The following is a 14,896-nucleotide window of genomic DNA, read 5'->3' as shown; positions in this document are numbered from 1 at the left end:
CTCCACTGCAACCGTCCTCCACCCCCTCGCTCCTCCTTATTTAAGTTGAAGTCCTGTCTACCTCCCTAGATATTAAGTTCACTAGAACTTTGGTCCCAGCATAGTTCAGGTATAGTCCATCCCCACGGAATAGCTCTCTCTTTCCTGAGTATTGGTGCCAGTGCCCCATGAATCGAAACCCACTTCTCCCACACCAACCTCTGAGTCACGCATTCATCTCCCTGATATTTTTGACCCTATGCCAATTTGCTCGTGGCTCAGGTAATAATGCAGAGATTATTACCTTTGTGGTTCTGCTTTTCAATTTAGTCCCTAGCTGTTCAAACTCTCTCAGCAGAACATCTTCCTATAAATAACGCCATAAGCACCTCACTTACCCCATGTTTAGAAGAATGAGAGGTGATCTCATTGAAACATATAAAATTCTTACAGGGCTTGACAGGGTAGATGCAGGGAGGATGTTTCCCCTGGCTGTGGAGTCTAGAACCAGGGGTCACAGACTCAGAATAAGGGGTCAGCCATTTAGGACTGAGATGAGGAGAAATTTCTTCACTCAGAGGGTGGTGAATCTTTGGAATTCTCTACCCCAGAGGACTGTGGAGGCTCAGTCATTTATATTTAAGACAGAGGTCGATAGATTTTTGGACATTAAGGGAATCAACGGATATGGGGATAGTGCAGGAAAGTGGAGTTGAGGTAGAAGATCAGCCATGATCTTATTGAATGGTGGAGCAGGCTCGAGGGGCCGAATGCTCCTAATTCTTATGTTCTTATGTGCAAAGGATACATCCATAATGCAAGCGACTTGCGATCCAGGATTTCAAACTGGGCGCAAGAGGGCCCCGCAATGCCGTTTTAGTGGCAATTGATTGCTCTGCCATTAGGAAAGTACCAAAATGGAGCAGGGCATGAAAAGACACACCTGGGTCCCCACATGAGCAGTAAGGTGCCTCTCCAAGACTTCTGGCCCATTGTAGGGGAGAGTGTCCAGGGAACAGCAGAAATGGCACTGGTGCCTGCCCTCTATATGCAGATTACTCCATTTCCAGGATTTGGGATGGGGCCAGGGACTGGTACTGCTGCACTTAAGGAATTTGGGGCTTTTGGTTTTATTTTGCTCAGATCTAATATCGTTGAAGCTAAATGCAAATGACTTTTAGGAATGGAGCCTTTTCAGGATATGGTCAAGTAGAAGTTGTGCTGTTGGTTTTGGTGAGGTATTTTTTTTTTTAAATTCACAGCTTACGGGAATCAACAAAATATATCAGTTTGATAGGATCCCATCAGTGAATGAACTCTCGCTGTGCACCATGTCAGGGAAAGCCAACACATATTGGAAAATGAAGAAAAATAAAATGAGCAGTGTTGGCAACAAAAGGTTGTCTGAAATTAAGAACATGGGAGATTTATGTTACTGATCAAACAGGAGAGAACAGGGAAATCAGGACAGCCTCAGGATTGCAGTCTTGAAAGCTCAATATTGCTGAGGAATTGCTCCTTTCTTGCACTGGGGGACCAGGTGCGGGGAGAGGCAGGAAGGTATTTACGTTTTATTCATTATGTTCAAACAAATGTTCCTTCTAATTTTTTGTGGCTCGCGCGGCCCCTTTAATGGGCGGCGCGGGTCATTCATTGCAGCAGAGAACCCGCTGCAACGGCACTTTTTAAAACTGTGATAGTGTCCCGTGTACAGCTGCACCCAGATCGACACTTCGCTGTTTTTCTAGTCTCAGCACCGGAAAACAAGCTGATCCCAACTGCAACAGAAAGCAATGCAAAGCTCCTGTCCAAACTACTCATTTTTGGTCTTTAACGCGCTCTTATACAGGACCATTAAACCCACCCCACACACAATCCTGCGCTGACCACTTTCTGCACCGTCCGCTATTGCACGAAAGCGCTGACATCAGTGAGTAACTGCAGTCCTGGGTGCAATGAATTATTTTTATTGTATGTTCCCCACTCCAGAGAGTTTAAAAATATCCGCTTCCAACACAATAGGAGTCACCGTGTCCTTACCCGCGTTTTTACCTTTCTCCACGTCAAATTTGGGACCCAAACATTCTCGCCAAGTATGTACACTTACCCGAGCGGCAAAATCGTTTACCTGGAACAGCCCGATCCCCGAGGGACCCGGATAATCGAGAGTTGCCTGTATGTAACATTTATCACAAGTCAGTATCATTCGCTAACAGCACTTGCTGTATTGTCCCACTGAAGAATTCCATTATTTTCACTTGTAAACCAACCCAATAAACAAAGGACAATTTTGATAGCCTTGCCTCGGGATGATTTATAAACTGGTAACTAGGTGCACAGAATGACTCATCCAATAACCCTGTGGGCCTCGGTTTTGCCTGCACCGAGTCTGTGGACACTGGGATCTGCACGCACTCCTTTGGCGGAGACACAAGTATGTGAGGGATATTACATTTCACTGGCATTCCAAGTGGTTTGTCAGCCCGACTAAAGGAGGACATCTGCACATCTACCTATTCATTCTCTTTTTTTCGCTCACAAAGGCAGATGTGTTCCAAGGGCAAATTTAGTCAAAGCAGTTAATTATGCGAAGAATGCATTGAAACAGAATGAAAGCCTCGTCACAAATACAATGGTTGAGGCGGAAAAAAAACATCCTCATAACCTTGAATTGCATTTTGCAGGACTGGAAATAGCAGCGTAACTGTACAGGAAGCAGCTTTGGACCACTGTTGCACCACATGTGGATTTCACGACATAGATAAATTACTTCCTTTAAGGGAACAACCTCCATGTGTTATTCTTGAATCAATTATTTGCGGTGGAATGCCCAGCGCACTTTGCAGTGGCAATTTTAATTTAGGGCAAGAATCAGATGGGTGTGGGCTGAGGTGGAAGACAAACGGTTCCGCTTGCCGCTTGCTTAATCGCTGCCAATCTTTGGCTCCCCGCCCCCCTCAGAACCCGTTTCTTTTTTTCTCCTTGTCTCTAATGATAGTTGGTCATTATCCCACCATTCACACCCGATCTTGATTAATATTCTCCTAACTCCTGGCATTACCATTTGAATTTGGCCCATCATCCCTTTTGTCTCTCTAATCTCTCCTGGCATCCAAACTAATGCAAACCTTCCTGCTTGTTCTGTCTTCCCCTACCCCTTTCAGTGATTGTTAAAAATCTGTTCTTTTCAAACACTCTCCAGTTCTGATGAAGGGTCATCAACCCGAAAAGTTAACTCTTCCTCCTCTGCACAGATGCTGCCTGACCTGCTGAGATTTCCAGCATTTTCTGTTTTTATTCCAGATTCCAGCATCTGCAGTATTTTGCTTTTGTAGAAGTACTTGTGAAGTATAGTCATAAGAACATAAGAATTAGGAACAGGAGTAGGCCATCTAGCCCCTCGAGCCTGCTCCGCCATTCAACAAGATCATGGCTGATCTGGCCGTGGACTCAGCTCCACTTACCCGCCCGCTCCCCATAACCCTTAATTTCCTTATTGGTTAAAAATCTATCTATCTGTGACTTGAATACATTCAATGAGCTAGTCTCAACTGCTTCCTTGGGCAGAGAATTCCACAGATTCACAACCCTCTGGGAGAAGAAATTCCTTCTCAACTCGATTTTAAATTGGCTCCCCCGTATTTTGAGGCTGTGCCCCCTAGTTCTAGTCTCCCCGACCAGTGGAAACAATCTCTCTGCCTCTATCTTGTCTATCCCTTTCATTATTTTAAATGTTTCTATAAGATCACCCCTCATCCTTCTGAACTCCAACGAGTAAAGACCCAGTCTACTCAATCTATCATCATAAGGTAACACCCGCATCTCCGGAATCAGCCTAGTGAATTGTCTCCGTACCCCCTCCAAAGCTAGTATATCCTTCCTTAAGTAAGGTGACCAAAACTGCACGCAGTACTCCAGGTGCGGCCTCACCAATACCCTACACAGTTGCAGAAGGACCTCCCTGCTTTTGTACTCCATCCCTCTCGCAATGAAGGCCAACATTCCATTCGCCTTCCTGAATACCTGTTGCACCTGCAAACTAACTTTTTGGGATTCATGCATAAGGACCACCAGGTCCCTCTGCACCGCAGCATGTTGTAATTTCTCCCCGTTCAAATAATATTCCCTTTTACTGTTTTTTTTCCCCAAGGTGAATGACCTCACACTTTCCGACATTGTATTCCATCTGCTAAACCTTAGCCCATTCGTTTAACCTATCTAAATCTCTTTGCAGCCTCTGTGTCCTCTACACAACCCGCTTTCCCACTAATCTTTGTGTCATCTGCAAATTTCGTTACACTACACTCCGTCCCCTCTTCCAGGTCATCTATGTATATTGTAAACAGTTGTGGTCCCAGCACCGATCCCTGTGGCAAACCACTAACCACAGATTTCCAACCTGAAAAGGAGCCATTTATCCCGACTCTCTGCTTTCTGTTAGCCAGCCAATTCTCTATCCATGCTAATACATTTCCACTGATTCCGCGTACCTTTATCTTCTGCAGTAACCTTTTGTGTGGCACCTTATCGAATGCCTTTTGAAAATCTAAAGACATCACATCCATCGGTACACCTCTATCCACCATGTTCGTTATATCCTCAAAGAATTCCAGTAAATTAGTTAAACATGATTTTCCCTTCATGAATCCATGCTGCGTCTGCTTGATTGCACTATTCCTATCTAGATGTCCCGCTATTTCTTCCTTAATGATAGTTTCAAGCATTTTCCCCACTACAGATGTTAAACTAACCGGCCTATAGTTACCTGCCTTTTGTCTGCCTCTTTTTTTAAACAGAGGTGTTACATTAGCTGCTTTCCAATCCGCTGGTACCTCCCCAGAGTCCAAAGAATTTTGGTAGATTATAACGAAAGCATCTGCTATAACTTCCGCCATCTCTTTTAATACCCTGAGATGTATTTCATCAGGACCAAGGGATTTGTCTACCTGGAGTCCCATTAGCCTGTCCAGCACTACCCCACTAGTGATAGTGATTGCCTCAAGGTCCTCCCTTCCCACATTCCTGTGACCAGCAATTTCTGGCATGGTTTCTGTGTCTTCCACTGTGAAGACCGAAGCAAAATAATTGTTTAAGGTCTCAGCCATTTCCACATTTCCCATTATTAAATCCCCATTCTCATCTTCTAAGGGACCAACATTTACTTTAGTCACTCTTTTCCATTTTATATATCTGTAAAAGCTTTTACTATCCGTTTTTATGATTTGCGCAAGTTTACCTTCGTAATCTATCTTTCCTTTATTGCTTTCTTAGTCATTCTTTGCTGTCGTTTAAAATTTTCCCAATCTTCTATTTTCCCACTAACCTTGGCCACCTTATACGCATTGGTTTTTAATTTGATACTCTCCTTTATTTCCCTGGTTATCCACAGCTGGTTATCCCTTCTCTTACCGCCCTTCTTTTTTACTGGAATATTTTTGGTGAGCATTATGAAAGAGCTCCTTAAAAGTCCTCCACTGTTCCTCAATTGTGCCACCGTTTAGTCTGTGTTTCCAGTCTACTTTAGCCAACTCTGCCTTCATCCCACTGTAGTCCCCTTTGTTTAAGCATAGTACGCTCATTTGAGACACTACTTCCTCAGCCTCAATCTGTATTACAAATTCAACCATACTGTGATCACTCACTCCGAGAGGATCTTTTACTAGGAGATCATTTATTATTTCTGTCTCATTACACAGGACCAGATCTAAGATAGCTTGCTCCCTTGTAAGTTCTGTAACATACTGTTCTAAGAAACAATCCTATATACATTCTATGAATTCCTCCTCCAGGCTACCCCGTGCGATTTGATTTGACCAATCGATATGTAGGTTAAAATCCCCCTGATTACTGCCGTTCCTTTTTCACATGCCTCCATTATTCCCTTGGTTATTGCCCGCCCCACCGTAAAGTTATTATTTGGGGGCCTATAAACTACGCCCACCAGTGACTTTTTCCCCTTACTATCTCTAATCTCCCCCCACAATGATTCAACATTTTGTTCATTAGAGCCAATATCGTCTCTCACAACTGCCCTGATATCATCCTTTATTAACAGAGCTACCCCACCTCCTTTCCCTTCTTGTCTATCTTTCCGAATCATCAGATACCCCTGTATGTTTAATTCCCAGTCTTGGCCACCCTGCAACCACGTTTCTGTAATGGCCACCAAATCATACCCATTTGTAATGATTTGTGCCGTCAACTCATTTACTTCATTTCGAATGTCGCTGTTGTAGGAAATGCAGCAGCCAATTTGTGCACATCAAGATCCCACAAACAGCAATGTGATAATGTCCAGATAATCTGTTTTAGTGTTGTTGGTTAAGTGATAAATATTGGCCACAACACCAGGAATAACTCCTCTGCTTTTGAGCATCCCAATTATAATTGCTCAACCATTGGTGGCTGTGCCTTCAGCTGCTTGGGCCCTAAGCTCTGGAACTCCCTGCCTAAACCTCTCCGACTCTCTTTCCTACTTTAAGATGCTCCATAAAACATTGAAACATAGAAATTTACAGAATGGAAGGAGGCAATTTCAACCCATTGTGTACAGACCGGCCAACTAAGAGCTATCCAACCTAATCCCACTTTCCAGCTCTTGGTCCGTAGCCCTGTAGGTTACAGCACTTTAAATGCACATCCAAGTATCTTTTAAATGTGGTGAGGTTTTTTTTGCCTCTACCACCCTTTCAGGCAGTGAGTTCCAGACCCCCACCACCCTCTGGGTGAAGAAATTTCCCCTCATATCTCCTCTAAATCTCCCAATTACTTTAAATCTATGCCCTCTGGTTGTTGACCCCTCTGCCAAGGGAAACAGGTCCTTCCTATCCACTCTATCCAGGCCCCTCATAATTTTATACACCTCAATAAGGTCTTCCCTCAGACTCCTCTGTTCCAAAGATAACAGACCCAGCATCTCCAATCCTTCCTCATAGCCAAAATTCTCCAGTCCAGGCAACATTCTTGTAAATCTCCTTTGCACCCTTTCTAGTGCAATCATATCTTTCCTGTAATGTGGTGACCAGAACTGCACACATTACTCCAGCTGCGACCTAACCAGTGTTTTATACAGTTCAAGCATAACCTCCTTGCTCTTGTATTCCATGCCTCGACTAATAAAAGCAAGTATTCCATATGCCTTCTTAACCACCTTATCTACCTGGTCTGCTACCTTTAGGGATCTGTGGACCTGCACTCCACTACACTTTCAGTCATACCATTTAACGTGTATTCCCTTGCCTTATCAGACCTCCCCAAATGCATTACCTCACACTTATCCAGATTGAATTCCATTTGCCACTGTTTCGCCCATCTGACAAGTGCATTGATATCTTCCTGCAATCCGCAGCTTTCTTCTTCCCCGCAGGCTATTTTAATGTCATCTGCAAACTTCTTAATCATAACCCCTACATTCAAGTCCAAGTTATTGATGTATACCACAAAAAGCAAGGGACCCAGCACTGAGCCCTGCAGAACCCCACTGGATACATTCTTCCAGTCACAAAAACACCCATCAACCATTACCATTTGCTTCCTGCCTCCGAGCCAATTTTGGATCCAATTTGCCACTTTGCCCTGGATCCCATGGGCTTTTACTTTCATGACTAGTCTGCCATGTGGGACCTTATCAAAGGCCTTGCTAAAGTCCATATACACTACATCATATGCACTGCCCTCATCGATCCTCCTGGTTACTTCCTCAAAAAATTCAATGAAGTTAGTCAGGCACAACCTTCCCTTAACATTGGCTCCCACAGAAATAATGCCATAAGTGCCTCACTTACCCCATGTTTAGAAGAATGAGGTGTGATCTCATTGAAACATATAAAATTCTTACAGGGTTTGACAGGGTAGATGCAGGGGGGATGTTTCCCCTTGCTGGGGATTCTAGAACAAGGGGTCACAATCTCAGAATAAGGGGTCAGCCATTTAGGACTGAGATGAGGAGAAACTTCTTCACTCAGAGGGTGGTGAAGCATAATTCGGTCAGGCAGAGTCAGCATGGATTTATGAAGGGGAAGTCATGTTTGACAAATTTGCTGGAATTCTTTGATGATGTAATGAACAGGGTGGATAAAGAGGAATCAGTGGATGTGGTGTATTTGGACTTCCAGAAGGCATTTGACAAGGTGCCACATAAAAGGTTACTGCACAAGATAAAAGTTCACAGGGTTCAATATATTAGCATGGATAGAGGATTGGCCAATGAACAGAAAACAGCTGGGATAAATGGTTCATTCTTGGGTTGGCAATCAGTGACTAGTGGGGTGCCGCAGGGATCAGTGCTGGGACCCCAACTATTTACAATCTATATTCGAACGACTTGGATGAAGGGACAGAGTGTAATGTAGCCAAGTTTGCTGATGATCCAAAGATGGGAGGAAAAGCAATGTGTGAGGAGGACACAATAAACCTGCAAAAAGGACACAGACAGGTTTAATGAGTGAGCAAAAATTTGGCAGGTGGAGTATAATGTTGGAAAGTGTGAGGTTATGCACTTTGGCAGAAAAAAAATCCAAGAGCAAGTTATTATTTAAATGGAGAAAAATTGCAAAGTGCTGCAGTACAGCGGGACCTGGGGGTCCTGGTGCATGAAACGCAAAAGGTTAGTATGCAGGTACAGCAAGTGATTTGCAGTCAGTGCCGAAGTGCCGGTGCTCTCTGGGGACCTCAAAGAAAGCTGCCCACAAAGATTTCGCCATCTCTGTGACCGGAGTTGCAGCTCTCCCAACCTTAGTTTGAACTTGGCACCAAATCAAGCAAATATCCAGCATCCAGCAACTGTGATGTCACTTCCGTTTACTTGATAGGCATTGTATATTCGCTCATCGATCAACAACTTGCATTTATTCAGTGGCTTGCGACGGCCATGGGCAGCATGGAAGCCCTACCTGCGAGGGAACATCAGCGGCAAGTCGGGGCCATAAAAGAAGTGGCGAGTGGTGGCCATGGGCAGCGTGGAGGCATGCCAATACAAGGTACAGTGCGAGCTGGTGCAGGTGGGCAATGGCTGTGAAGAGTGATGTCAAGACCCAGGTCAGTGATTAGCACATGGGCAGGTACAGCAGGAGCGGTGAGAGGGCGAAGGAGCGGCAAGAGACTGCAGAGGGACGTGATCGGGGCCCAGGGGAGGCGCAAGTTCGGGGCCAGGGGCCCAGCCCACACTGCGATATGTGTGCGCACTAGGTCCGTGCAGCAGAGCTGGTCTCCAGTTGTCTTGGGTAATCCTTGCCACTGGACCAAGACCTAGCTCGGTCAAGCCCGTGTGGTGGCTGGTGTGCAATGGCCACCCCACATTAAAAATTGCACGCACAGGCATCTTCCACCCTTCAGGATGTAGTTTGGGTCCTTCATTGAAACACCTGTGAACTTGTCCTTCAGGTCATTCTCGTTAAGGGACCGCCTATGATGAGATGATGAATGTAATAAGATGTCTCATAGCACTCCACACAATGTGATTACTTGCTGTCCCTGCATACTAACTTTTTGTGCTTTATGCTCAAGGACTCCCAGGTCCCTCTGTACTGCTGCATTTTGTAGTTTCACTCCATTTAAATAATAATTTGCTTTTTTATTTTTCCTGCCATAATGGATAACCTCACACGTTCTCACATTATACTCCATCTGACAAATGTTTGCCCACTGACTTAGCCTGTCTATTATCCCTTTGCAATTTTTTTGTGCCCTCTTCACAACTTGCTTTCCCACCCATCTTGATATCAGCAGCAAACTTGGCTACATTACACTTGGTCCCTTTATCCAAATCATTAATATAGGATTGTAAATAGTTGAGGCCCCAGCACTGATCCCTGTGGCACCCCACTAGTTTACCGTTTGCCCACCAAAAAATGATCCATTTATCCCCACTTTCTGTTTTCTGTTAGTTAGCCAATCCGCTATCCATGCTAATATATTACCCCCAACCCCGTGAGCTCTTACCTTGTGCAGTAACCTTTTATGTGGTACCTTATCGAATTCATTCTGGAAATCCAAGTACATCCCATCCACTGGTTCCCCCTTATCCACCCTGCTCGTTACAGCTCAAAGAATTCCAGCAAATTTGTCAAACATGATTTCCCTTTCCTAAAACCATGTTGACTCTGCTTGACTGTATTATGCTTTTCCAAACATCCTGCTGCTGCTTTCTTAATAATGGATACCCTCCTTTACTTCCTTAATTAACCATGATGGTTCTCCTTCTCAAAGTCTTAACTTTCAACAAAAATATATTCCAGTGAGCAGCAATGAAATAACTCCTTAAATGTCTTGCACTTTAATCTATTTTCCCAGTCCACTTTAGCCAACTCTGCCTTCATGCCTTTGTAATTGCCTTTATTTAAGATGCGGACATTGGTTTGAGATTCAACTTTCTCGCCCTCCAACGGAATTTGAAATTCAACCATGCTATGGTCACTCTTTCCTAGAGGATCCTTTACCATGAGATCATTTATTAATCCTGTCTCATTACACAGTACCAGATCCAAGATAACCTGCTCCCTGGTTGATTCCGCAATGTACTGTTCAAAAAAACCATCTCGGATACACTCTATGAACTCTTGCTCAAGGATACCTTGGCCAATTTGATTTGTCCAATCAATATGAAGATTAAAATCGCCCATGATTATTGCTGTACCTTTCTTACAAACCTCCATTATTTATTTCTTTATACTTTGTCCCTTGATTGAATTCCTTCTCTTACCTGACTTAATAGGACACCTCCCCTCCATTAACTTTCCATTTCCTCTAGACTGGTCCCAGGCCTGGGTTATCCTGCACATAGCATTCCCTTATCTCGTCCTTTTATCAGTCTGGTTTCTGCGTGAAAAGCATCTGCATTTTAGTAACTCATTTATCTTTCAAACTTTTACAGCCAAAATGCCTTCTTCTGGCAGGTTTTCGGGGTCCAAGGCATTATGTGTTATTTCAATCAATTACACGCGCGCGCACACCATCTCCCAATAATGTTTCCTATTCTCTATGATAAACTCGCTTTTAGTTTCCCACCTATCTTTCTGCTCAGCTAATTTCTTAATGTCTCAGTCACCTGATTTTTATTTTGTATATGATAGCTTTTAATTTCCTGTCAAGCTCTCTTCCGCTTCCTTCTCCGTGTTCCAACAGGAAAATCATATCTAGACAGACTTTGTGGACAATGTGAGCTTTTTCTATTCCATATCTTTCACTTGTACCACATAACTACAGCTTCATTTAAATCCATCCATGCATTGCAAGGCAGGTAGTTTCGCCATAGTTCAGAAAGGATAGACAAAGTGGGCGTTAAAGTGGATGGGGATTTGGCGTAACAGATCCCCATCCCATTTCTGGCCCCCAACTATCCAAATATTTCCCCCAAATTGGGCGGTGTTCAGCAGAAATCCTGGAGTATTAAGCCCTGATAAATAGCTGCAGTAGGTTTGTGCCGTATCTTGGTTGAATTGTTTTATTTCACTTCATGCACGCCAATAATATTTCCCAATGCACAAGTGTGACATTTTCCACATCAACCATCCTGTGACCTGAGTGAGGTTGCATATTATTAGAGCCAAATTAGGAGCGGCAACAGTTTTGTGCTGTAAGCCCACGCTAACTGGGAACTGGGTTGAGACTGCCCACTCAAGAGAAACTGTTCCCATTGGCGGAATGGTCAAGAACCAGAGGACACAGATTTAAGGTGATTGGCAGGAGAACCAAAGTTTTTTTTAACGCAGCGAGTGGTTAGGATCTGGAATGCACCGCCTGAAAAGGTGGTGGAGGCAGATTCAATCACAGCTTTCAAAAGGGTATTGGATAAGTACCTGAAGGGAAAAAATGCAGGGCTACTATAAGATCCCAGAGGGACCCTGGTTCCAAATGATTTGAGGTTGACCCGTACTGGGGACATTGATTTAACTTTATTCAGCACAAGCAAGACTTAATACATTACAGTATTTAAGCAGCAGTTTACAGAGTATAATTAAGACATATTACCACTTATACTCTGGGTAGAAGCCGCAACCGTGATTAAGCTGTACCTTGTTTCTCTTGTCACTTCGTCTCCTGGGTGTCGCTTTGATCCGTTCTGTAATCTTCTACAATTTGTGGCTGTAAGGACCTCCTTCTTATAGCCTTACTCATTAAAAATCTAGAGTCCTGCTGACACCCAAACCCAAAATCTAATCATAAAGATGCCACATTCGTAGTACCCTGTCTTGCACAGGCTTTCAGTCTTATGACACCCTTACATCATTTGTTTTTGACCATCAAGACGCGTATCTAGGGTAGTTATGGCAATAAAAAAAAACATGTTGCCACAGGTTGAGATACAGCCCCTGCTGTTGGCCATTGTTTTTATAACTCACTATGGATGTTATAACATTCCAGCACAATGGACACTACACCTGACCTTGGTTCCCAGGCTTGTTGTACTCCGTCTCATCCTTACTGTTGGCTGATATCCAACCTTCACCCACAGCCTCACTTTTTGACTATAGCAATCCTCTTGCTCACCCCAGGCTGTCTGGTTACAGCTTACTCTCAAGCTTTTAATTACAAGCAAAAGGGCTGTCATATACGATTCAGGTTACCATTGAATACAGTTGACGATTACAGACTTTTATATTTAATCCTTACACACAATTATAAATCTATTACTGATGATAAGATATTAATTATAAGAAAGTAATGGAAGTATTCTAAAAAAAACTAACCCATGCTAATTTTACACTACGGGGAAAGGGCGGGGAGTGGAACTAGCTGAAGCGCTCTTGCAGCGATCCGGCACGGGTTCGACGGGCTGAATGGTTACAGCACGGAATGAAGCCATTCTATGACTCTAGACAGGAGACTTTCATCTCTTCAATATATATGGATATGAATCTAGGGCTTGGCCATTGTGTAACCCACTACACTACTGTTTCCTCCATCTCAAATTTAGAGTGCTTACGGTACCAATACCTAACCAACATTATTTTAGCAAGAGCGGCAATACTACAATGCATGTGATTTGTTCCTCTGGACACCGAATAACTTGAATCCTGGCGCACCTTTGATGCAATGCGAATTCTGTCCACCACAAGGATGCACCAGACCCTGGATGATTTCCCCCAGGTAGAGCTATTTGCATTTTGCAGCCAAGCTCTCCTCCCTCTGTTCGGGGTCCATCTGGAGGGAAGGGGTGCAGAGATTTGCCTTTAGGATAGCCGAGGAGGGAGTGATGGTTTTAAGAATGTTTCAGGTTGCAGAGCTGATGGTTAGTGACAGAGGGGAGATGAGGTGTGGGACTGTTGGTGAATGGAGAATTGAGGTTGCGGTCACTGTATTGCACTCGGGGCCCAGAAGAGGCGAGGGTCCAGGGGCAGCGCGGGCCAGCCCACACTGTGATCTGTGGAGAGTAGGAGCATGTGTGCGCACTAGGTCCGTGCAGCAGAGCTTGGTCTCCAGTCGTCTTGGTTAACCCTTGCCACTGGACCACGGCCTAGATCTGTCAAGCCCGTGTAGTGGCTGGTGTGCAACGGCCATCCCACATTAAAAGAATCCATGCACAGGCATCTCCACCCTTTAGTATGTAGTTTGGGACCTAGATTGTCAGGTCTCTCATCGAAACACCTGTGAACTCATCTTTTTGTGTGTGGAAGTGGGTCATCCTCAATACGAGGGACCGCCTAATACTAATATTGCACTCAGATGAGTTCTTCACAGACATCCAGGGCAGAAAGGGTCCTGGTCCTGGGACCTCCTGGTCATTGTCCTCCTCTTCATCGGTCATCAGGGAACAGTTTCAAGGAGTAAAGTCCACGTTGCCCACCAGGGTATGGCTCCAAATAAAATCGAGTCCCAGTTGAGTCGCATCAAGTCGAGTCCGATCATTGTTGGGCCGTTGGTTGGTCAGAATGTCAGCCAGGCAGTCAGAATAAGAACATAAGAATTAGGAACAGGAGTAGGCCATCTAGCCCCTCGAGCCTGCTCCGCCATTCAATAAGATCATGGCTGATCTGGTCGTGGACTCAGCTCCACTTACCCGCCCTCTCCCCGTAACCCTTAGAAACATAGAAACATAGAAAATAGGTGCAGGAGCAGGCCATTCAGCCCTTCTAGCCTGCACCGCCATTCAATGAGTTCATGGCTGAACATGAAACTTCAGTACCCCCTTCCTGCTTTCTCGCCATAACCCTTGATCCCCCGAGTAGTAAGGACTTCATCTAACTCCCTTTTGAATATATTTAGTGAATTGGCCTCAACTACTTTCTGTGGTAGAGAATTCCACAGGTTCACCACTCTCTGGGTGAAGAAGTTTCTCCTCATCTCGGTCCTAAATGGCTTACCCCTTATCCTCAGACTGTGACCCCTGGTTCTGGACTTCACCAACATTGGGAACATTCTTCCTGCATCTAACCTGTCTAAACCCGTCAGAATTTTAAACGTTTCTATGAGGTCCCCTCTCATTCTTCTGAACTCCAGTGAATACAAGCCCAATTGATCCAATCTTTCTTGATAGGTCAGTCCCGCCATCCCGGGAATCAGTCTGGTGAACCTTCGCTGCACTCCCTCAATAGCAAGAATGTCCTTCCTCAAGTTAGGAGACCAAAACTGTACACAATACTCCAGGTGTGGCCTCACCAAGGCCCTGTACAACTGTAGCAACACCTCCCTGCCCCTGTATTCAAATCCCCTCGCTATGAAGGCCAACATGCCATTTGCTTTCTTAACCGCCTGCTGTACCTGCATGCCAACCTTCAATGACTGATGTACCATGACACCCAGGTCTCGTTGCACCTTCCCTTTTCCTAATCTGTCACCATTCAGATAATAGTCTGTCTCTCTGTTTTTACCACCAAAGTGGATAACCTCACATTTATCCACATTATACTTCATCTGCCATGCATTTGCCCACTCACCTAACCTATCCAAGTCACTCTGCAGCCTAATAGCATCCTCCTCG

General features: G+C 44.5%; 1 pseudogene; it reads right to left on the bottom strand.

The window, feature by feature from the left end:
- Positions 1 to 10,759, bottom strand: part of LOC139281222 (UDP-glucuronosyltransferase 2C1 pseudogene) — a 177,874-nt pseudogene extending 167,115 nt beyond the window's left edge.
- Positions 10,760 to 14,896: the final 4,137 nt, after the last annotated feature.

Source organism: Pristiophorus japonicus, chromosome 15 (assembly GCF_044704955.1).
Source record: "Pristiophorus japonicus isolate sPriJap1 chromosome 15, sPriJap1.hap1, whole genome shotgun sequence".
Taxonomy (NCBI): domain Eukaryota; kingdom Metazoa; phylum Chordata; class Chondrichthyes; family Pristiophoridae; genus Pristiophorus; species Pristiophorus japonicus.
Note: the sequence above shows the minus strand (reverse complement) of the source record. Positions and strands in the feature narration are given on the sequence as shown.